The 25922-nt window shown below is 39.0% G+C and overlaps 1 long non-coding RNA gene across 1 annotated transcript in view; it reads left to right on the forward strand.

Moving 5' to 3' along the window:
- LOC111750849 (uncharacterized) overlaps positions 1-25922 on the forward strand; it is a 65693-nt gene that overhangs the window by 1147 nt on the left and 38624 nt on the right. The gene's annotated exons all lie outside the window — the stretch shown is intronic.

The following is a 25922-nucleotide window of genomic DNA, read 5'->3' on the forward strand; positions in this document are numbered from 1 at the left end:
TTCATCCAGCTTCAATGACTCGAGAAAGTTGGATTCCTTGAGAGTCTGAAATTCTGTTCTGCATTTCTCCCCTTTTGATCAGGATTCTTCTATAGAATCTTTGATCAAAATGCTCAGTAACACGGCCAGGCACCATCCAGTTCTTCTGGTCTCATGGTAAAGGAGGCAGTTGTTCACGGAGGTAATTAGCCACTTGGTCCGTTTCCTCCTCCTGTTCTTAACTCCCCTTTGTCTGTTGCTCCAGGCAAATAGAGACCAATTGTTGTACCTTAGATGGCTGCTTGCAAGCTTTTAAGATCCCAGGCACTATGCAACGAACTAGGAGGTAGAACCAAAGCATTGAACATGTTATTAGGCCGATTAACTAGGACGTCCCATGAAACCATGACCCTAAACCTCCAAAACAAGGAACCAAATCCCATGAGGTGTTTGGTTGTACCTAAGCAGCCTCAGCAACTGTTCTTTTTTTCCTGTCATTGTAAATGTATCTATCACTTTTGCCGATTCAGCTTTTCACAGGTGTGCAACTTATTGACAGCAATTATGTTAATAGGCTGTGCAACCCTACCCTTAATCAATGTGATTTTTCTGTCACCGTAAACTGAAATTCAGTACTCCATAAACAATACACCCCCACCCCTTACCCTTTCCCTCCTGCCCCTGGTAACTACTAATAAACTTTGGTCTCTATACATTTGCCTATTTTTGTCTTTTTATCTAAGTGAGGTCATACAGTATTTGTCCTTTTGTGATTAAATGATATTGTGTTTGGCTTATTTTACTCTGCATAATGTCTTCAAGCTCCATCCACATTGTAGCATGTGTCAAGCTTTTACTTCTACTGGCTGAGCAGTATTCCATTGTATGTATGTACCACATTTCGTTTATCCATTCATCCGCTGATGGGCATTTAGGTTGTTTCCACCTTTTAGCTATTGTGAATAGTTCAGCAGTGAACATGGGTGTGCAATATCTGAGTCTCTGCTTTCAGGTTTTTTGAGTATATACCTAGGAGTGGAATTGCCAGGTCACATGGTAGTTCTGGAGCCCTGGTGGCACAGTGCTTAGTAACTTGGCTGCTAACCAAAACATCGACAGTTCAAATCCACCAGCGCTCCTTGGAAACCTATGGGGCTATTCCACTCTGTCCTATAGGGTCGCTATGAGTAGGAATCAATTCTGTGGCAACGGTTTTTTTTTTGTTGTTTATGGTAGTTGTTTTTTTTTTAGAAAGACTTCACTTGTGTATCACTATTTTTGTATTTTACTATCTTGTTGGTCAAATGTCCCATCATTTAATTTTTTCAAAAAATTTTGTCTACACTTAAGTGTTTTCTCTTGTAAACTTGATAATGAACTTGTCTTATTGCCATTATTATTATCATTTTTAGGTTTTCTTTTATGGTCTTCAGTACAGTTTTATGATTTCATTCACATAGGTCTTACACATTTCCCATTAGGTTTAGTCCTAAGTATTTTGCCTTTTTTTTTTTTTTCCTTTTGTCAATGGAATCATTTTTTTTCTTTCCTTCCAGTGATATACTATGTGATGCATTTAACAATCTGTGGGGTTTGATTGATAGAATTTAATTGCGTCTATATTTATAAGTAAGAATGGTTTATAATGACATGCTTATCAATAAACCTTACATGGCGTTGAGAATAGATAAGTGGGAAGCTTTATATCTTTATCTGTTGTGGAACTATTTAAATAAAACAGGACTCATCTGTTCATTAAATTTTAGTAGAACCCACTCATGAAAACTTTTTGGCATAGCATCTATTTATTTTTACTACTACTTCAGGGTGTTTTGGTTTTTTTGCAGTTATTTATTTATTCAGTTTTCTATCTTCTTGGGTCAATTTTGATAATATATATGTTCCTAGAAAATTATCTACTTTATCTAGGTTTTAAATTTTGTTGCTGTGAAATTTCTACACGGTATTCTCCTGGAAATTAAAATCTTTTTGTATCTACTGTTATGTACAATTTCTTATTTTTGGTGTTTTAATTTTTTTCTGTTTTGTTCTCTTGATCCTATTTGCCAAAAATTTAGCCATTTTATTCTTTTTTTTTAAGTTTCATTTATTTTATTGATTAAACTAGTTCTTTCTGGTTTAGTTTTCTATGACATTAATTTCAGCTTTTTAATCTTAATTAATTCTATGTGTTTTCTTTGGATTATTTTATTCCTTTTCTAGATTCTTTAGTCAAATGCTTAAATGTTTTGTTTGTTTATTTTTGATCTTTCTTCTTTCCTTATATATGCCTTTAAGTCTATAGAATTTCCTCTGACAACCACCCTGCCCGTATCTCACAGATTTGATACATTTTCTCATTTTTGTTCATTGCTGAATAGTTTGTGATTTCATTTTAAATGTCCTTTTCAACGTAACAGTTATTTAGAAATGAAAGACAAAACATGACAAAAATAATTGTAATAAATGAAACGAAAAACCAAACCCATCGCCATCAAGTCAATTCCGACTCACAGCGATCCTGTAAAACAGAGTAGAACTGCCCCATAGTGTTTCCAAGGAGTGGCTGGTGGACTCGAACTTCTGGCCTTTTTGTTAGCTGGTGCGCTCTTAACTACCGCGCGACCAGGGCTCTTTTTAATGCATAGCTCAGCTGAAATGAAAAAAAGGACTTTCTATAAACTGGAAATGAAGAGTGAAATAATTAAACCAAGTGAGAGTGAGGCTACAGTTGCATATGGAAGTAGCTGATAGGAAAAACGCCCTGGGGCAGGATGCTAAGGTTTTAAAACCTGGAGTCAAGTCCTTGGGCCTGCACCAGTTAGAAACCTGAAACTGATCTGTATTCATAAAGCCAGGCCTCAGAAGTCTGCCCCACCCCGGGAAAAGATAATAGAAAAAAACTCCGCTTACTTGCCTGGGGAAGGGACAAAGAAATTTAACACTCATCTATGTAAGTGGGTTGGTCAGGCTACTTTCTGCAAGCCTACTAAGTCTGAGGGAACATTTAAGCATTTTTGCCAGACTGTATTAGTTTCTTATTGCTGCTGTAATTAATTACAGTAAATTTGACTGAATGCTGTTATATATCAGGAGTTTGCTTTTTTCTCATATTAGGCCGAGCAAGGGGTCCCTCCAAGAGTGTTTAGCATGGGAATTTGTAGGATTTTGACTTAGTACAAATCTATTATCTTACGGTTCTGGAGATCGGAAGCTCAAAATAGGTTTCATCGAGCTAAAATCAAGGTATCACTAGAACTGTGTTCCTTTTAGAGGATTTAGGGAAGAATTTGTTTCCTTGTCTTTTCCAACTTCTAAAGGCTGTCTGAATTTCTTGACTTGTGGCTGCTTCCTCCATCTTCAAAGCCAGCAGTCTAGCATCTTCCAATATCTTTCTGACTCTGATGGTCCTATTTCCTGCTCTCCTACTTCCGTTATCACATCTCCTTCTCTGACACTGATCGTCCTGCCTTCCTATTATAAGGACCCTTGCAATCACACGGGACTCACTCAGGTAATCCAGGATGATCTCCCCATCTCAAGATCCTTAACTTAATCACATCTGCAAAGTCCCTGTTTAAATCTTTTGCACATTTGTAAATTTGGGTTGTTTGTTTTCTTAAGGTTGAGTTTTAAGAGTTCTTTGTGTTTTCTTTGGATACAAGTCCTTTATCAGATGTGTGTTTTGCAAATTTTTCTCCCAGTCTGTGGTTTGTCTTTTCATTCTCTTAACAGGGCCCCTTGCAGAGCAGAAGTTTTTAATTTTAATAAAATGTAACACAATTTTTTCTTTCATGGATCAAGATTTTGGTGTTGTATGTAAAACCTCATCACTGAACAAAACAGGACACATACATGCAATGGAATACTATACAGTCAGAAAGAGAAATGAAGTTCTGATGCATCCTACCATGTGGATGAACCTTGAAAACACCATGCTGAGTGAAATAAGTCAGACACAAAAGGCAAATATTGTATGATCTCACTTCTATGAAGTATTGAGAACAGGCAATTGCATAGAGACTAGAGTTTATTAACGGTTACCAGGGGCTGGGGAGTAGGGTAGTAGAAAACGGGGAGTTATTTGCTTATGGGATACTGAGTTCCTTTTTTAGTTGATGAAAAATATTTGGAAATGGATAGTGGTGATGGTTGCACAATATAATAAATATAATTAATGTCACAAATTATATAATTAAAAATAATAAAATTATAAATGTTTTGTTATATGTAGTACTACAACAAAATTATATAAAAAAAACAAAAGCAATGCCCTGCCACAAGATTATGAAGTTTAGTTTTTTGATACCTATCTTTATTCATTGTGTTCAATCAAAAAATTGTGTACATTGCAGTGAAGTGTGATTCTATACTTTCTCCCAAATGAGTAGCCACGTGTTCTTATTGTTGTTCTTGTTGTTGTTAGGTGCCATCGAGTTGGTTCCGACTCATAGCGACTCTATGCACAACAGAACCAAACACTTCCCGGTCCTGCGCCATCCTTACAATCGTTGTCGTGATTGAGCTCATTGTTGCAGCCACTGTGTCAATCCACCTCGTTGAGGGTCTTCCTCTTTTCCGCTGACCCTGTACTCTGCCAAGCATGATGTCCTTCTCCAGGGACTCATCCCTCCTGACAACATGTCCAAAGTATGTTAACACTCAGTCTCGCCATCCTTGCCTCTAAGGAGCATTCTGGCTGTACTTCTTCCAAAACAGATTTTTTAGTTCTTTTGGCAGTCCATGCCATATTCATTATTCTTTGCCAACACCACAATTCAAAGGCGTCAACTCTCCTTCGGTCTTCCTTATTCATTGTCCTACTTTCACATGCATATGATGTGATTGAAAATACCATGGCTTGGGTCAGGCACACCTTAGTCTTCAGGGTGACATCTTTGCTCTTCAACACTTTGGAGAGGTCCTTTGCAGCAGATTTGCCCAATGCAATGCGTCTTTTGATTTCTTGACTGCTGCTCCCATGGCTTGTTGATTGTGGATCCAAGTCAAATGAAATCCTTGACAACTTCAATCTTTTCTCCGTTTATCATGATGTTGCCCATTGGTCCAGTTGTGAGGATTTTTGTTTTCTTTATGTTGAGGTGTAATCCATACTGAAGGCTGTGGTCTTTGATCTTCATTAGTAAGTGCTTCAAGTCCTCTTCACTTTCAGTAAGCAAGGTTGTGTCATCTGCATAACGCAGGTTGTTAATGAGTCTTCCTCCAATCCTGATGCCCCATTCTTCTTCATATAGTCCAGCTTCTCAGATTATTTGTTCAGCATACAGATTAAATAGGTATGGTGAAAGAATACAACCCTGACGCACACCTTTCCTGACTTTAAACCATGAAGTATCCCCTTGTTCTGTACGAACAACTGCCTCTTGATCTATGTAAAGGTTCCTCGTGAGCACAATTAAGTGTTCTGGAATTCCCTTTCTTCGCAGCGTTATCCACAGTTTGTTATGATCCACATAGTCGAATGCCTTTGCATAGTCACCAAAACACAGGTAAACATCCTTCTGGTATTCTCTGCTTTCAGCCAGGATCCATCTGACATCAGCAATGATATCCCTGGTTCCACATCCTCTTCTGAAACTGGCCTGAATTTCTGGCAGTTCCCTGTCGATATGCTGCTGCAACAGTTTTTGAATGATCTTCAGCAAAATTTTGCTTGCGTGTGATATTAATGATATTGTTCTGTAATTTCCACACTCAGCTGGATCACCTTTCTTGGGAATAGGCATAAATATGGATCTCTTCCAGTCAGTTGGCCAGGAAGCTGTCTTCCATATTTCTTGGCGTAGACAAGTGAGCACCTCCAGTGCTGCATCTGTTTGTTGAAACATCTCAACTCATATTCCATCAATTCCTGGAGCCTTGTTTTTCACCAATGCCTTCAGAGCAGCTTGGACTTCTTCCTTCAGTACCATTGGTTCCTGATCATATGCCACCTCTTGAAATGGTTGAATATCAACTAATTCTTTTTGGTATAATGACTCTGTGTATTCCTTCCATCTTCTTTTGATGCTTCCTGCATTGTTTAATATTGTCCCCGTGGAATCCTTCACTATTGCAACTTGAGGCTTGAATTTTTTCTTCAGTTCTCTCACCTTGAGAAACGCTGAGCATGTTCTCCCCTTTTGGTTTTCCATCTCCAGCTCTTTGCGTATGTCATTACAATACTTTAGTTTGTCTTCTCAAGAGGCCCTTTGAAATCTTCTGTTCAGTTCTTTTACTTCATGAACTCTTCCTTTTGCTTTAGCTGCTCAACGCTCAAGAGCAAGTTTCAGAGTCTCCTCTGACATCCATCTTGCTCTTTTCTTTCTTTCCTGTCTTTTCAGTGACCTCTTGCTTACTTCATGGATGATGTCCTTGATGTCATTCCACAACTTGTCTGATCTTCTGTCACTAGTGTTCAGTGCTTCAAATCTATTCTTCAGATGGTCTCTAAATTCAGGTGGGATACACTCAAGGTCATATTTTGGCTCTCGTGGACTTGCTCTGATTTTCTTCAGTTTCAGCTTGAACTTGCAAATGAGCAATTGATGGTCTGTTCCATAGTCGGCCCCCGGCCTTGTTCTGACTGATGATATTGAGCTTTTCCGTCATCTCTTTCCACAGATGTAGTCAATTTGATTTCTGTGTGTTCCATCTGGCAAGGTCCATGTGTATAGTCGCCGTTTATGTTGGCGAGAGAAGGTATTTGCAATGAAGAAGTTGGTCTTGCAAAATTCTATCATTTGATCTCCGGCATTGTTTCTATCACCAAGGCCATATTTTCCAACTACTGATCCTTCTTCTTTGTTTCCAACTTTCACATTCCAATCGCCAGTAATTATCAATGCATCCTGATTGCATGTTCGATGAATTTCAGACTGCAGCAGCTGATAAAATCTTCTATTTCTTCATCTTTGGCCCTAGTGGTTGGTGCATAAATTTGAATAATAGTCGTATTAACTGGTCTTCCTTGTAGGCGTTTGGATATTATCCTATCACTGACAGTGTTGTACTTCAGGATAGATCTTGAAACATTCTTTTTGACGATGAATGCAACCCCCATACCTCTTTGAGTTGTCATTCCTGGCATAGTAGACTATATGATTGTCCAATTCAAAATGGCCAATACCAGCCCATTTCAGCTCACTGATGCCTAGGATGTCAATGTTTATGCATTCCATTTCATTTTTGATGATTTCCAATTTTCCTGGATTCATGCTTCGTACATTCCAGGTTCCGGTTATTAATGGATGTTTGCAGCCGTTTCTTCTCATTTTGAGTCATGCCACATCAGCAAATGAAGGTCTCAAAAGCTTTACTCCATCCACGTCATTAAGGTTGACTCTACTTTGAGGAGGCAGCTCTCCCCCAGTCATCTTTTGAGTGCCCTCCAACGTGGGGGGCTCATCTTCCAGCACTATATCAGACAATGTTCTGCTGCTATTCGTATGGTTTTCACTGGTTAATGCTTTTCAGAAGTAGACTGCTAGGTCCTTCTTCCTAGTCTGTCTTAGTCTGGAAGCTCAGCTGAAACCTGTCCTGCATGGGTGACAGGTTGGTATCTGAATACCGGTGGCATAGCTTCCAGCATCACAGCAACACACAAGCCCCCACAGTATGACAAACTCACAGACACATGGGGAAGTATTCTTATACCACTTATGAAATGTCATCTTTTCCTTTTTACTTTGAAATGCCACCTTTATCATATTAAAAAACTATCGAGTTGATTCCAGCTCATAGTGACCCTATAGGACAGAGTAGAACTGCCCCACAGGGTTTCCAAGGCTGTAAATCTCTACGGAAACAGACTGCCACATCTTTCTCCTGAGGGGTGGCTGGTGGGTTCAAACCACCAGCCTTTCAGTGAGCAGCTGAGTGCTTTAACCACTCTGCCACCAGGGTCCCTTTATCGTATTAAGTAACTACAAATCCTTGGACACATTTTGTAGCACTCTCTGTTTATAGCTGATATTTTGTCAATTCCAATTATACTGATACAGATCCTATTTCATGATCCAGTTGGAAGTGTTCCCCCATCACTTCCCTGTGTTTCAGACTTCTCCTGGCACTTCTCTCAATAGAAACAGATATATTGGGGTTTCTATTGGAATTGAGGCAAAACAATTTTCTTAGAAGGAAGGTCTATTTCTATAATACTAAGTCTGCCTCTTTAGGAAGTGCTCTCTACTTACTGAGTTTATATTCTTCAATATAGTTTTATGCTTCTTTCCCATTTCATACTTATATTTCCATTCAATTTACCTCTATAAAAATATATACATATTCATATATATATATATACACACATATACATATGTATTTTCATATATTTTATTTACCTGTCATGAAAGAGGAAACTCTGGTGGCATAGTGGTTAAGAGTTCAGCCGCTAAACAGAAGGTTGGCAGTTTGAGTCCATCAGGCGCTTCTTGGAAACCCTATGGGGCAGTTCTATTCTGTCCTATAGGGTCACTATGAGCTGGAATCCACTCGAAGGCAATGGGTTTTTGTTTTTTTTAATCATGAAAGAAAGCTACTGAATTTGTGTGCTATTATAGTTAACAATTTTAATTTGTTGCAATAATTTTAAAATTCTTTAGTCCTTCATAAACTTGGGTTTTCTAGGTATACAGTCATATCAACAGTAATCATTTTGCCAATATTTATAGCATTTCATTTCCTTATTTTATTATATCACCTAGAACAGTGGTCTTCAAATTGACAAACACATGCATTCGAAGGACACAAGGTAAGTGGTATATGACTGGGGGCGCTGATCAGTCTCCACATCCTCAGCTTCCACGTGGTCTTTTCCAAAGCTAGCAAAGCAGAGCATCCCCTTGGTTGTTGCTTTTCTCTCCTTTTGCAGAAGAAAAGTATCTCTCTCATTCATATTAACCTTACTACAGTGTGTTGCCCAGGGTATTAGAAATATCTGGGGTACTAAATTTAGGGACAATTCAAAATATAGGTGTCTATATCGAATTATTGGTTGGTAAATAGCTTTACAAGTAAATGTCTTTTAGTCTTTGCTGTTACCAAACAAATGGAGAAATGAATGCACTTGTCAGCTCAGGAAAAATAAGTCGATAAAAGATTATTATGTTCAAGGTTACTAGGGACTACGGGGGGCCGGGGTGGGGGGTACAGGTTGAGGAGTTATTGCTTCATGGATACTGAGGTTCTGTTTGGGAGCTAAAAATGTTTCAGAAATAAATAGTAGTAATGGTTGCACAACATTGAAAATTGTACACTTAAAAGTATTTAATATGGTAAATTTATGTTATATGTATTTCACCAAAATAAAAGTAGTAAAAGAAAAAAAAAGTGCAAAACCTTGGAGTCATCCTTGATTCCTTGGTTTCTCAACCTCATTCAACCCATCATCAAATCCTGTCAACTCTACCTTCAGAATATATCGAAGACAGGGAGCAAAGGCCCTGAGATCGGAGAGTGCCTGTTTGAGAAATAGCGAAGAGACTGGTGTGGTTAGAGGAGAAGCAAGTAAAAGAGAAATAGGCTATACTATCAGGGAGGTAATAGGGGGTTGAGTGTGGAACCTAGAGACTTAGAAAGGCAGAGAACAGAGGGGCCCCCAAATCTGCAAAGTAACAAGAAATGGGCCAGGGCACAGAAACAAAGCCATTCCCCAGAACAATGGGGCAGGGTGTCTAAAAATAGCCCCCAAACTTGTTAAAGCTGCCTTTCGGAAGCAGCTGGAGAAAACCAGGCCCAGGGACGTGCACAGAACATCCACCTGTGGCCACTGTGTGACCTTCCACCAGGGGCAGTGAGTGGCTACAGCTTCAGCTGGGGGATCGAACCCAGGAAGCGAGAGACTGCGCAGGTACGACACCTGCAGGTACAGCCCCTGATAATAAGTCCTGCTATGAATGCCAGAGGCCTCCAGGACAGGAGCCATTTTGGAAAGCTTCTGCTTGGCACCTTAGTTAACATATCCCCGCCTGTGTCTATGCATAAACATGAATATTTTCCTGTCAAAGAACCTTAAAAACCTCAGGCCCGCCTTTTGTTCTGTGAGATGGGGATAAGCGTGGCTCTAGGCCCTCCTCCTCTCCGTTTGCAAGCCTCTTCAAGAAAGTGTTGCTCATGTGGAAAACTAGGAGTCTTACCTGCTCATTCTTGACCAGTGAGAGTCAAGAACCTTATTCCGATGACATATCCAGAATCTGTCTGCTTCTCAGTTTACCACTGACGCCTCAGGTCAAATCCACCACCGTATCTCACTGCAGTAATCTCCTATCTGGTTTATCTGCTTTAACCCTTGTCCTCCACCCCTGTGGTTTATTCTCAACACTTTATCCAGAGGGATCTCTTTTTTAAATGTGAGTCATTTTTGCAACCTTTCTACTCCAAACCCTTTTATGCTTCTCATTTTTCTTAGATGAAAAGCCTATGTCTTTTCAATGGTGTATCCATCCCTATGTGATCTGGCCAGGCCCCATCGTCTCTCTGACCTCTCCGCTCTGGCCACAATGTCCTTGCTGTTTCTGCAACATTTCAGGCCCCAGAGCCTTTGAACTGTTTCTTCTGTTGCGATTACTCCTCTCCAGATACCTGCGTGGTTCACTCCCTCATCTCCTTCGAGTCTTTGCTCAAATGTTATCTTCTCTTGAGGACTTTCCTGAGCACTACTTTAAATATCTGTACTCTTTGTGGGTCTGCCCCTGTGTTTTATTATATCTTATAACTCTCATTTATTGTGGTTTATTTCCTCATGTGTCTATGGATTTTTGATTGTGAGATTATGTTCCTTGAAGCTTTTTATTTTGGAATTCTTTGGGGCTTATTTCTAAAGTACGTTTCTCTAGAGAGGATTCACGGCTTGGGCCTTTTGGGGGCACACAAATAGTGCAGATCCTGGCTCCCGAGGCTGAGTGAATGCAACTTGTCGCTACAAATGCTCAGGAGACTTTCTACCTCCTTTCTTTCTACTCTACCCAGAGCCAAGGCCAAAAGATGCAAATATTCTTTTTCAGGGTTTATCTTTTCTAGTTGACTCACTGATGATGTCATCTGTAATGGAAAGTCCTGGATTTTTATAACAGCCTCTAATCTGGCCCTTCGCCTTACTTGGGCTTCAGATTCTGGGCCATCAGAGACCTGCAGATGCCCTGAGGTTAAATGTTGGCTTGTGTCCTTGTGAAATCCTGCTTTCTAATTTTTTATGGCATCTCACTGTATTCCCTTACTTTCCCTTCTGATTTAGGAAGAATACTTAGTCTCGAGCAGAATGAATGGAAAAAAAAAAATCAACACCTAATCACATTATGGAGTCCCTGGATGGTGCAAACGGTTATTGCTCTCACTGCTAATTGAGAGGTTGGTGGTTTAAGATCACCCAAAGGCACCTCCGAAAAAAGGCCTGGTGAGCTACTTCAGAAGAAGCAGTCATTGAAAGCCCTCCTGAGCTCAGTTCTACTCTGACACATTGGGTTACCATGAGTCAGAATCAATTTGATGGCAACTGGTTTGGTTTGGTTATTAATTATGCTATAATAACCTACCTACTGTCAAAGACAAAGAAAAATGTTTCAAAAACTAGCAAAGAAATGACAAGTCACCTAAAGAGAATGACAGTTGAACTGATAGTATAATTCTCATTTGCAACATCAGACGACAGAAGACCATGAAATACTACCTTCAAAAGACTGAGGGAAAATATCAACCTAGAAATCTATTACCAAAACTATGCCATAACACCTCCCTCAAATTGGTACAGATTAAAAAAGTTTAACAACAGAGAGTTAGTCATGATATGGGGAAATCAGAATTGTAAGCCACTGATAGTGGAAAGCAGTTGGTGCCAACAACTTCTTAGCACAGTTCGACAGTATCTAGTGAAGCTCAAGATGTGTATCCCCTGCGACCCCGCAGTCCTATTTCCCCAGGAAATGCTCTTGCATATACCCACGAAACTACATACAACAGTGTGTGCTACACTATTATTTGTAATGGCAAAAAATTAGAACCAACCTAAAAATCTGTTGGTAAGAGAATGGATTACTGAATTGAACCAAACCAAACCAAACCCACTGCCATCAAGTCGATTGCGACTCATAGTAAGCCTATAGGACAGAGTAGAACTGCCCTGTAGAGTTTCCAAGGGGCGCCTGGCAGATTCAAACTACCGACCTTTTGGTCAGCAGCTGTAGTACTTAACAACTATACCACCAGGGTTACAGCAGCAGCTAAAATGAATGAACCAGGATCATATGAATTTAAATGGATACATCTTGGCAAACTTATTTTGCATTTTAAAAAAGCATGTTGCAGAAAGATACACATTTACATAAATTTAAAACTTTATATAAAAATATATAGTTAAAATATATAAAACGATCCTATATATTGTTTATGGTGTCATACATAAGTAATAACAAGTATAAAAACTGGAAGAGAAATCCGCTTTAGTAAGGAGGGACAGAGGTAAATAGATGGGGGTTACTGCACTTGTAATATTTTAAAAAAGATGTAAACAAATATAAAAACATGCTAACCTTTAAAAAAATGTATGTCAGGCACATGGATGTCTATTGGATTATTCTCTATAATTTTATGTTGGAAATAACACACAAAAATGAAAAATATGAATATTTAATGTATTTTCCATATGTTTGGTACAGATATTCTTAAAATATAGCCATTCAGTTGAGTTTATTATTACATTAGTTTAATCTTGTACGTTTTTACTTATTTTTTAATCTACCAGTTGGCCCTCCATATCCAAGTGCATGGATTCAACCAACTGCGTATAGAAAATATTTGGAAAAAAAAAGTTTCCAAAAATGAAAACTTGAATTGCTGGGTGCTGAGCACTGCACTGAATGTACACAAATGAAGTGGTGTGTAGATATACCCTGCTGTAGCCTCCCGCCATTTCACAGCTCCTCAGTCTCTCTCCAGCACTTCTTGTTTGAGCATTGATTGCCACATATTTCATTTGTTCAATACTTGTGTGCATTCTCTGTTTTTGTGGAAAAAAATGGCTCCTAAAAAGCAATTAAGTGGTCAAAGCAATCTCTCCAAGGGTAAGTGTGAGGGGGTTGAGAAGAGCAAGAGGAAGGAGTTAAGGCCAGTAAGGGATGGTTGGCTGGCTATGCAAAGCGCTACAGCCTCAAAAACGTCAAGATCATGGGAGCATCACACAGGCTAATGCCCAGACAGCATCAGCGTTCCCAGAGGAGCTCAAGAAAGCCGTAGAAGAGAAAGACTACCTTCCAGAACAAGCCTTCCCATTGCGATGAAACAGCTACTCACTTAGCATTTACAGTATATTAGGTATTAGAAGTAATCCAGAGATGATTTAAAGTATATGGGAGGCTGTGCTTAGGTTTTATGCAAATACTACACCATTCTATATGAGGGACTTGAGCATCCTCGGATGTTGGTGGGCACAGGAGGTCCTGGAACAAATCCCCTGTGGATACTGAGGGACGACTATTATTACTGAGTTGTTTTGTCAATTTTCCTTTTATATTAAAACAGTTTTTACTTCCTATGTTTTGAAGTTAGGTGTAGAAAGTTCATGACTTTTATATATATAAAAAAACCCAACCCAACCCACTGCCGTTGAGTTGATTCTGACTCATAGCGACCCTATAGGACAGAGTAGAACTGCCCGATAGAGTTTCCAAGAAGTGCCTGGGGGATTCGAACCGCTGACCTCTTGGTTAGCAGCTGTAGCACTTAACCATTATGCCACCAGGGTTTCTGACTTTTATATATTCCTTGTAAAATGTTCATTTTATCAACATAAAATATTCTTTATTTTTAAAATAATTTTTACCTTTTCTGTTTTTTCTGATCTGAATACTACTTTTTGGTTAGCATGTTTTTTCCTATCCCTTTATTTTCAACCTATTTGTGTAATTTTTTTCCTGTACCACTTACAAACAGGAAAGCTGGATATACTTTCTGTTTGCCATCCAACGGTACGTTATTTTTACTGATTAGTTCTATATTACTATGTAAGAAACCACTCCAAACCTCAATGGCTTAAGACACCATTTTCTTTGCTTCATATTTCAGTGAGTCAGCGCTTTGGGCTGGGCTTAGTTGGGAGTTTCTTCTTCTGGTCTTGCCTGGAACCACTCATACAGCTGCAGTCATCTGGTGGCTAACAGGGACCTCATCAACATATTTGGCTATTGGTGCTGACTTTCAGCTGGACCTCTCTCTCCATATGGCCTCTCATCCTCAAGTAAGCTAGCCTGGGCCTCATCCCATGCAGCAGTGTTCTAAGAGAGTGATAGCAGAAGCTGCAAAGCGTCTTCAGACCTGAGCTTGGAAAGCCCTTAACATCATTTCTATGTCATTTTGCTGGTAAAAGGAAGTCACAAGGCCAGCCTGGATTTGAAGAGCAGAAAAATAAACTCCATCACTTGATAGGAGGAATAACAAAGTATCATTGCAAAGGAGTATATGTACAGGGGTTGTAAGAAATTATTTCACCATCATTGCAAGCAACTTCATAATGTTAGATTGATCAAGTGTCCTTTGTTCTATTTCTTGCTTCTAGTGATTTGGATATTATTTCTATTCTTTTGATGTTATACTTAAAATTTTAACCTATGTGTTTGTACTAGACATTCCATTTACTCTGTCTACATTGTCTCCTTACTGTTACCCACTCTACTCTTCCCTAAGAGGCTGACCTACATGGATTCCATCAGTGGGCTTCTTTGCCCTCTGACTTATGAGTGGGTTTGGCAAGTGGGGAGCCTTAACTGAAGATCAGAGGAAGGAAGGAGGGCAATGTTGGAGTATTTATTCTCCCAGCTCCCTTCTTCTGTAACTGGTCATTTGCGGTCACCTGTAGATGCCAATTCTGATTGTAGAAGCTTATTTCTGGGTGTCTTAGTCAGGGTTCTCTCTCTATCTCTCTCTCTGTATATATGATATTATAGGCCTTCAAGCTCAGATCTCAAGATGCTTTGCAGCATCTGCTATCCCTCTCTTAGAACACTGTTGTATTTGCATGTGTGTGTATATCTATATATATCTATAAAGAGAGAGAGTGTATATACATTTTATATATGTAGAAGATATATTATATATTTAGCATCTATATAGAACATATATAGCATATATAATATATATACAATACATACAGAACATATACACTATATACATAGAATCTATATAGAATTATAACGGAAAAAATGTATGTAGAATATATATACATAGAATAAATACGTTGTTGTTGTTGTTGTTAGGTGCCATAGAGTCGGTTCCGACTCATAGTGGCCCTGCATACAACAGAATGAAACACTGCCCCATCTTGTGCCATCCTCACAGTTGTTATGCTTGAGCACATTATTGCAGCCACTGTGTCAATCTATCTCATTGAGGACCTGCCCTTTGTTCACTGACCCTCTATTCTACCAAGAATGATACCCTTTTCCAGGATTTGTCCCTCCTGATAGTATGTCCAAAGTAGATGAGATGAAGTCTCCCCATCTTCGCTTCCAAGCAGCATTCCAGCTGTACTTCTTCCAAGACAGATTTGTTCATTCTTTTGGCAGTCCATGGTATATTCAATATTCTTCACCAACACCGTAATTCTAAGGCATCAATTCTTCCTTGGTCTTCCTTATTCATTGTCCAGCTTTCACATGCCTATGAGGCAGTTGAAAATACCATGGGTTAGGTCAGGAACATCTTAGTCCTCAAATTGATATCTTTGCTTTTGAACACTAAAGAATTTTTCTGCAGATTTGCCCAGTGCTATGTGTCGTTTGATTTCTTGACTGCTGCCTCCATGGGTGTTGATTGTGGATCCAAGTAAAATGAAAACCTTGACAACTTTAATCTTTTCTCCATATATCATGATGTTGTTTATCAGTTCAGCTGTGAGGATTTTTATTTACTTTATGTTGAGGTGCTATCCACACCGAAGGCTGTAGTCATTCATCTTCATTAGTAAGTGCTTCAAGTTCTCTTCACTTTCAGCAAGCAAAGTTGTGTCATCTGTATATTGTACATTGTTAATGAGTCTTCCTCCAATCCTGATACTGCATTCTTCTTCATATAGTCCAGCCTCTTGGATTATTTGCTCAGCATACAGATGGAATAAGTATAGTGAAAGGATACAACCCTGACACACACCTTTCCTGACTTTAAACCGTGAAGTATCCCCTTGTTCTTTTCAAATGATTGCTTTTTGGTCTATGTACAGGTTCCACGTGAGCACAATGAAGTGTTCTGGGATTCCCATTCTTCTCAATGTTATCCATAATTGCTTGTGATCCACACTGTCAAATGTCTTTGCATAGTCATTAAAACACAGGTAAACATCTTTCTGTTATTCTCTGTTTTTAGTCAAGATCCATCTGACATCAGCAAAGATATCCCTTGTTCCAATCTTCTTCGGAATCCAGCTTGAATTTCTGGCAGTTACCTGTTGATGTTCTACTGCAACTGCTTTTGAGCTATCTTCAGCAAAATTTTACCTGCGTATTATGTTAGTGATATTGTTTGATAATTTCTGCATACCGTTGGGACACTTTTCTTTGGAATCGGCACAAATACGGAACGCTTTCAGTCGGTTGGCCAGGTAGCTGTCCTCCAAATTTCTTTGCATAGACAAGTGGGCACTCCCAGTGCTGCATCTCGTTGTTGAAACATCTCAATTGGTATTCTGTGAATTCCTGGAGCCTTGTTTTTCTTCAATGCCTTCAGCACCATTAGTTTTGATCATATGCTACTTCCTGAAATGGTTGAACGTCAACCAATTCTTTTTGGTACGGTGACTCTGAGTCATGCCACATCAGCAAGTGAAGGTCTTGAAAGCTTTACTTCATCCATGTCATTAAGGTCGACTCTACTTTGAGGAGGCAGCTCTTCCCCAGTCATGTTTTGAGTGCCTTCCAACCTGAGGGGCTCATCTTCCAGCACTATATCAATGTTCTGCTGCTATTCATAGTCTTCACTAGCTACTTTTTCCAGAAGTAGACTGCCAGGTCCTTCTTCCTAGTCTGTGGAAGCTCAGCTGAAATGTGTCCACCATGGGTGACTCTGATGGTATTTGAAATACTGATGGAAAAGCTTCTACTATCACAGCAACACACAAGCCACCACAGTACGACAAACTGACAGATGCGTGGTGGAAATATATACATAGAGAAAATATATATAGAGAATATATATACTGTATATATAGGATCATCTGCATAACGCAGGTTGTTAATGAGTCTTCCTCCAATCCTGATGCCCCATTCTTCTTCATATAGTCCAGCTTCTCAGATTATTTGTTCAGCATACAGATTGAATAAGTATGGTGAAAGAATACAACCCTGACACACACCTTTCCTGACTTTAAACCATGAAGTATCCCCTTGTTCTGTACGAACAACTGCCTCTTGATCTATGTAAAGGTTCCTCGTGAGCACAATTAAGTGTTCTGGAATTCCCTTTCTTCCCAGTGTTATCCATAGTTTGTTATGATCCACACAGTCGAATGCCTTTGCATAGTCAATAAAACATAGGTAAACATCCTTCTGGTATTCTCTGCTTTCAGTCAGGATCCATCTGATATCAGCAGTGGTGCCGGCCTCAATTTCTGGCAGTTCCCTGTCAATATACTGCTGCAGTCATTTGTGAATGATCTTCAGCAGAATTTTGCTTGCATGTGATATTAATGATATTGTTCTTTAATTTCCACATTCAGTTGGATCGTGTTTCTTGGGAATAGGCATAAATATGGATCTCTTCCAGTCAGTTGGCCAGGAAAGTGAGGAGGACTTGAAGCACTTAATAATGAAGATCGAAGATCACAGCCTTCAGTATGGATTGCACCTCAACATAAAGAAAACAAAAATCCTCACAACTGGACCAATGAGCAACATCATGATAAACGGAGAAAAGATTGAAGTTGTCAAGGATTTCATTTTACTTGGATCCACAATCAACACACATGGAAGCAGCAGTCAAGAAATCAAAAGACACATTGTATTGGGTGAATCTGCTCTAAAGGACCTCTTTAAAGTGTTGAAGAGCAAAGATGTCACCTTGAAGACTAAAGTGCGCCTGACCCAAGCCATGGTATTTTCAATCGCATCATACGAATGTGAAAGCTGGACAATGAATAAGGAAGACCGAAGAAGAATTGACGCATTTGAATTGTGGTGTTGGCGAAGAATGTTGAGTATAGCATGGACTGCCAAAAGAACAAACAAACCTGTCTTGGAGGAAGTACAACCAGAATGCTCCTTAGAAACAAGGATGGCGAGACTGCGTCTTACATACTTTGGACATGTTGTCAAGAGGGATCAGTCACTGGAGAAGGACATCATGCTTGACAGAGTACAGGGTTGGCAGAAAAGAGGAAGACCCTCAATGAGGTGGATTGACACAGTGGCTGCAACAATGAGCTCAAGCATAGCAACGATTGTGAGGGTGGCTCAGGACCCGGCAGTGTTTCATTCTGTTGTGCATAGGGTTGCTATGAGTCAGAACCAACTTGACGGCACCTAACAACAACAAGAAATATATGGGATATATACATAGAATATGTATAGAATGGAGCCTTGGTGGTACAGTGGTTAAGATCTCAGCTGCTAACCAAAATGTCAGCGGTTTGAATACATCCACTCCTTGCAGCAGTTCTACTTTGTTGTATAGGGTCGCTGTGAGTCCTAATTGACTCAGTGGCAATGGGTAAGGGGTATATATACAATATGTACATACAGAATATATATGTAGAAGGAAAAAATATATAATATGCATATATACACACATACACACATACGTATCTATATCTACATGGAGCCACGGTGGTGCAGTGGTTAAAGTGTTAGGCTGTTAACCAAAAAGTTGGCAGTTTGAGCCCATCAGCTGCTCTGTGGGAGAAAGATGTGGCAGTCTGCTTCAGTAAAGATTACAGCCTTGGAAACCCTATAGGGCCATTCCACTCTATCCTGTAGGTTTACTATGAGTTGGAATTGACTCAATGGCAGTGAATTTTGTTTTATTATATATATACATATATATATATGTGCACACACATATATATACATACATATATGTATGTATATATACACACACATATGTGTATGTGTGTATATATATGTATTGAGAGAGAGAGAGATACAATACATATATATTATGTATATATATATAGAGAGAGAGAGAGTTACTTCAAGGATTTAACTCATATGGTTATGGAGGCTGGTGAGCCCAAAATCTGTATGTCACATGACAGGCTGGAGATTCCTGCAGGCATGTGTTCCAAAATCCATAAGTCAGGTAATGGGAAGAGTGAAGAGATCAGGAGATCTGGCAAGATGTCTGTTTATAGTCTGGAGGCAGAATACACCCTAGAGAGACTTGATTTTTGCTCTTAAGGCTGTCAACTGACTGGTTGAAGCCCACCCACACCTCATGGAAAGTAATCTACCATAAGGCCAATGATTTAATCATATGTAACTACAGCAACTGGAGTAGTGTTTGACCAAACAGCTGGACACTGTAGCCAAGGTGACACATAAAATTAACATTCATACTGGGTGAAGTACACCAGCAGCTCAACAGGGGCCTCCCTGTTCCTCATGAGCATTACCATTTACCTTAGAGTGCCCTTTTTCTCTCAGGCCCAGCACATAATTCTCTGCTTTAACCTGAGTTTAAAGACAATGTTTCCCATTGTTCAGCCATGCAAGAAGAGGACAAGGGAGAGGCTGAATTGTGAGGACTATTCCTAGTGCAATTTCCTGATTAATCACCCTCATGGTTGACTTAGGACTTCCATTCATTTGATCTTTGTGTTCATCTTCTCTGAGCTTGATGTACTTCTGAAGTCATCCCATCTATGACAATGTGACCTCTGACCCTGAAAGGTCTGACTTCACAGAAACCAAAAAAAACCCAACCTTGTCATGTTGATTCTGACCCTAGGGCACTGTAAAAAAGTTAATCCAGCCTTGGGCTTATGTTCGTGCAACACTATTTGCCCACATCCATAAATTTTATAGTTATGTTGGATATTTTGGGAAATTGTACAAGAGTGACACACCTTAAACATTTATTACAATTGCGAATATTTTCATCAACTCTGAGGTTACAATAGCATGAAACTGCTTGTCCGGTTAAGTGATGATTCTGAATAAGAATTAAGACAATTGCTCAACTAAATTGCCAGGAATTTTGCATTATTGCTTTTGTAACTGAACAGATATATGGCCCTCAGTGGTAAAGAGAGGATGATAGTTCAATATGCAAAGTCATTCCAAATGGAAGATGTGATTATTATAGGCAGATACCTCACCATTAAATTCTTGCTAATTGGCATTTTCCACTACCCTTGATAACACTTATTCTATTGAAAATAACTTCCAATCAGTGACATTTAAACTTTCATGGATTCCTAAAAAGTAAGCCCCATAAAAAGATAAATGGAATATGTGTGTCCTAGAATACTTAAAGCATCCATAAGGAGAAACCTCCATATTCCCATGATAATTTAAAACATGAAAACTAGAGTTTAGTGGTTCTAAGTGCATTAACTAACATATCCTCCCTCGACTAAGGAAACATGTCCTTTGACTACTTACAACCCAACTCTAGCTCTAGATGATCTCGAATCTGTAGTCACAATCAGCACGCCAAAATCCAAATCAGCTTTTAATAATCCAGTAGTGCTACAGTATTTTCAGTTATCTGAAGCAGTTACAGAGCAGTAATTAGAACACAGCTGCAAAGTATTTAGATTTTTGCCCCGAATCTTTATTATATTGAAAATGCAACCTTGGAACAAGTTGTGGAACTTCAGTTTCAGTTCCATATCTTGGATAAGGGGAATAAATGTTCTTTTCTTTCCAACTTAGCTTTGTGTACCAAACATGAATAATATCTCTCTGGTGGGTTTTTGTTTGCTCTCCCTGTATCAGTTAGCTTTCACTGTGTAACAAACCACCCACCAAAAAAAAAATGCCATCATTATATCAGGTCATGAGTCTGTGGACCAGCAATACAGACTGGGTTCAGCTGGGAAGTTCCACTGGTCCCAACTGGGCTCACTTCTGGATCTGCGGTAAGCTTCTAGGTACATTGGACGCGAGGTGGTTGAGGGGCTCAGCTTGAATGGCTATCTCTGAGCTGGGATGGTTTCACCTGGTCTCTCATTTTTTGTAGAATACCTCAGACATTTCCATATGGTGATTGAAGAGTCCCCAAGGGCTGCAAGAGAGCAGGCCCTGATGTACAAATGCTTTTCCAGGATCAATTTGTGTCATATTTATTAATGCTGCATTGACCAAAGCAAGGCACATGGCTAAGCCCAAATTTAAAGAGTGAAGAAATAAACTCTACCTCCCAACTGAGGGAGCTGCAAAGTCACTTTGCAAGGGGTGGACAGAGGTTGGGAAGGAATTTATGGCCATTTAAACAATCCATCCATTCCCTGAAAGACTGATAATACATTGGTACAAAGTATTATTTGTCATAATGGAACTAAGTTCTGATTAACTTTTTTTGTTGTTAAATTATGTTATCTGAATCTCTAGTTGAGTAAAAACATTGCATTGTCTTCTAATGAATATAAATATTTCAATGTCTTTTAATGAATTCCTCTGAAACACAAATGCTATGTAATCTTTTAGTAGTGCGCCTTTTTGAAGTAACACGATATCAAAGTTACATACTAAAATTGTTAACATTATAAAATATTTCTTTGTTTAAAAAGTGATTCTTCTTAATGTTATCCTAGTAGATTAAAAGAATAATAATTAAAAAAAAAAAAAAAAGCCAAAATCCATTGACGTGAAGTTTATTCCTACTCATAGTGACCCTATAGGACAGAGTAGAGCTGCCTCATAGAGTTTCCAAGGAGCAGCTGGTGGATTAGAACTGCTGACCTTTATGTTTAGCAGCTGTAACTCTTAACCACAGTGCCACCAGGGCTCCATAATATCCAATTTATTAAATTTGATTTATATATTACTATAAATGCGTATGCGGTATAGTGGGGAAAGCATGAGGTGGAAGACTTGGGTGACAACTTTAGTTTCTTTGCCTCCAACGTTTATGATCTTAGGCAAATCATTTAATCTTTTTTCTTTTTTTTTTAAATTAACTTTTATTAAGCTTCAAGTGAACATTTACAATTCCAATCAGTCTGTCACATGTAAGTTTACATACACTTTACTCCCTTCTCCCACTTGCTCTCCCCCTATTGAGTCAGCCCTTTCAGTCTCTCCTTTCGCGCCAATTTTGCCGTCTTCCCTCTCTATCTTCCCATCCCCTCTCCAGTCAAGAGTTGCCAACACACTCTCCAGTGTCCACCTGATTTAATTAGCTCACTCTTCATCAGCATCTCTCTCTCCGCCACTGACCAGTTCCTTTCATGTCTGATGAGTTGTCTTCGGGGATGGTTCCTGTCCTGTGCCAACAGAAGGTCTGGGGAGCTTTGCCGCCAGGATTCCTCTAGTCGCAGTCAGACCATTAAGTATGGTCTTTTTATGAGAATTTGGGGTCTGTATCCCACTGATCTCCTGCTCCCTCAGGAGTTCTCTGTTGTGATCCCTGACAAGGCAGTCATCGATTGTGGCCGGGCACCAGCTAGTTCTTCTGGTCTCAGGATGATGTAGGTCTCTGGTTCATGTGGCCCTTTCTGTCTCTTGGGTTCTTAGTTGTCGTGTGACCTTGGTGTTCTTCATTTTCCTTTGCTCCAGGTGGGTTGAGACCAATTGATGTATCTTAGATGGCCGCTTGTTAGCATTTAGGACCCCAGACGCCACATTTCAAAGTGGGATGCAGAATGTTTTCATAATAGAATTATTTTGCCAATTGACTTAGAAGTCCCCTCAAACCTTGCTCCCCAGACCCCAGCCCCTGCTCCGCTGACCTTTGAAGCATTCATTTTATCCCGGAAACCTCTTTGCTTTTAGTCCAGTCTAATTGGGCTGACCTTCCTTGTATTGAGTGTTGTCTTTCCCTTCACCCAAAGCAGTTCTTATCTACTGATTGATCAATAAAAAACCCTCTCCCTCCCTCCCTCCCTCCCCCCCTCGTAACCACAAAAGTATGTGTTCTTCTCCATTTTTCCTATTTCTCAAGATCTTATAATAGTGGTCTTATACAATATTTGTCCTTTTGCCTCTGACTCATTTCGCTCAGCATAATGCCTTCCAGATTCCTCCATGTTATGAAATGTTTCAGAGATTCGTCACTGTTCCTTATCGACGCATAGTATTCCATTGTGTGAATATACCACAATTTATTTACCCATTCATCCGTTGATGGACACCTTGGTTGCTTCCAGCTTTTTGCTATTGTAAACAGAGCTGCAATAAACATGGGTGTGCATATATCTGTTTGTGTGAAGGCTCTTGTTTCTCTAGGGTATATTCCGAGGAGTGGGATTTCTGGGTTGTATGGTAGTTCTATTTCTAACTAACGCCAGATGGATTTCCAAAGTGGTTGTACCATTTTACATTCCCACCAGCAGTGTATGAGAGTTCTAATCTCTCCGCAGCCTCTCCAACATTTATTATTTTGTGTTTTTTGGATTAATGCCAGTCTAGTTGGTGTGTGAGATGGAATCTCATCGTAGTTTTAATTTGCATTTCTCTAATGGCTAATGATCGGGAGCATTTTCTCATGTATCTGTTAGCTGCCTGAATATCTTCTTTAGTGAAATGTGTGTTCATATCCTTTGCCCACTTCTTGATTGGGTTGTTTGTCTTTTTGTGGTTGAGTTTTGACAGAATCATGTAGATTTTAGAGATCAGGCGCTGGTCTGAGATGTCATAGCTGAATATTCTTTCCCAGTCTGTAGGTGGTCTTTTTACTCTTTTGGTGAAGTCTTTAGATGAGCATAGGTGTTTGATTTTTAGGAGCTCCCAGTTATCTGGTTTCTCTTCATCATTTTTGGTAATGTTTTGTATTCTGTTTATGCCCTGTATTAGGGCTCCTAGGGTTGTCCCTATTTTTTCTTCCATGATCTTTATCGTTTTAGTCTTTATGTTTAGGTCTTTGATCCACTTGGAGTTAGTTTTTGTGCTTGGTGTGAGGTATGGGTCTTGTTTCATTCTTTTGCAAATGGATATCCAGTTATGCCAGCACCATTTGTTAAAAAGACTATCTTTTCCCCAATTAACTGACACTGGTCCTTTGTCAAATATCAGCTGCTCATACATGGATGGATTTATATCTGGGTTTATATCTGAGTTTGTTCTACTTCTGAATGTGTTAGTTTAGGTAGGTAGTGTTTTTCCAAGAATTTATCCATTTCTTCTAGGTTTTCAAATTTGTTAGAGTACAATTTTTCGTAGTAATCTGAAATGATTCTTTTAATTTCATTTGGCTCTGTTGTGATGTGGTCCTTCTCGTTTCTTATTCGGGTTATTTGTTTCCTTTCCTGTTTTTCTTTAGTCAGTCTAGCCAATGGTTTATCAATTTTGTTAATTTTTTTCAAAGAACCAGCTTTTGGCTTTGTTAATTCTTTCAATTGTTTTTCTGTTCTCTAATTCATTTAGTTCAGCTCTAATTTTTATTATTTGTTTTCTTCTGGTGCCTGATGGGTTCTTTTGTTGCTCACTTTCTATTTGTTCAAGTTGTCGGGACAGTTCTCTGATTTTGGCTCTTTCTTCTTTTTGTATGTGTGCATTTATCGATATAAATTGGCCTCTGAGCACTGCTTTTGCTGTGTCCCAGAGGTTTTGATAGGAAGTATTTTCATTCTCGTTGCCTTCTAAGAATTTCCTTATTCCCTCCTTGATGTCTTCTATAACCCAGTCTTTTTTCAGGAGGGTATTGTTCATTTTCCAAGTATTTGATTTCTTTTCCCTAGTTTTTCTGTTATTGATTTCTAGTTTCATTGCCTTGTGGTCTGAGAAGATGCTTTGTAATATTTCGATGTTTTGGACTCTGCAAAGATTTGTTTTATGACCTAATATGTGGCCTATTCTAGAGAATGTTCCATGTGCACTAGAAAAAAAAGTATATTTTGCAGCAGTTGGGTGGAGAGTTCTGTATAAGGCAATGAGGTCAAGTTGGTTGATTGTTGTAAGTAGGTCTTCCATGTCTCTATTGAGCTTCTTACTGGAAGTCCTGTCCTTCTCCAAAAGTGGTGTGTTGAAGTCTCCTACTATAAATGTGGAGGTGTCTATCTCACTTTTCAGTTCTGTTAAAATTTGATTTATGTATCTTGCAGCCCTGTCATTGGGTGCATAAATATTTAATATGGTTATGTCTTCCTGATCAATTCTCCCTTTTATCATTATATAGTGTCCTTCTTTATCCTTTGTGGTGGATTTAAGTCTAAAGTCTATTTTGTCAGAAATTAATATTGCTACTCCTCTTCTTTTTTGCTTATTGTTTGCTTGATATATTTTTTTCCATCCTTTGAGTTTTAGTTTGTTTGTGTCTCTAAGTCTAAGGTGTGTCTCTTGTAGGCAGCATATAGATGGATCGTGTTTCTTTATCCAGTCCGTGACTCTCTGTCTATTGGTGCATTTAGTCCATTTACATTCAGTGTAATTATAGATAAATAAGTTTTTAGTGCTGTCATTTTGATGCCTTTTCACGTGTGTTGTTGGCCATTTCATTTTTCCCCATACTTTTTTGTGCTGAGATGTTTTTCTTAGTAGATTGTGAGATCCTCATTTTCATAATGTTTAACTTTATGTTAGTTGAGTCGTTAACGTTTTTCTTGACTTTTTTCTTGAGTTATGGAGTTGATATTCCTTTTTGTGGTTACCTTTTTATTTACCCCTATTTTTCTAAGTAAAAACCTAACTTGTATCGTTCTATATCACCTTGTGTCACTCTCCATCTGGCAGTTCAATGCCTCCTATATTTAGTCCCTCTTTTTGATTATTGTGATCTTTTATCTATTGATTTCCCTGATTCCCTGTTATGTGTATTATTTTGTTTATTTATTTATTTTTTAGAATTAATGTTAATTTGTTTGTTTTTGT

This window comes from Loxodonta africana, chromosome 4 (genome assembly GCF_030014295.1).
Source record: "Loxodonta africana isolate mLoxAfr1 chromosome 4, mLoxAfr1.hap2, whole genome shotgun sequence".
Classification (NCBI taxonomy): Eukaryota; Metazoa; Chordata; class Mammalia; order Proboscidea; family Elephantidae; genus Loxodonta; species Loxodonta africana.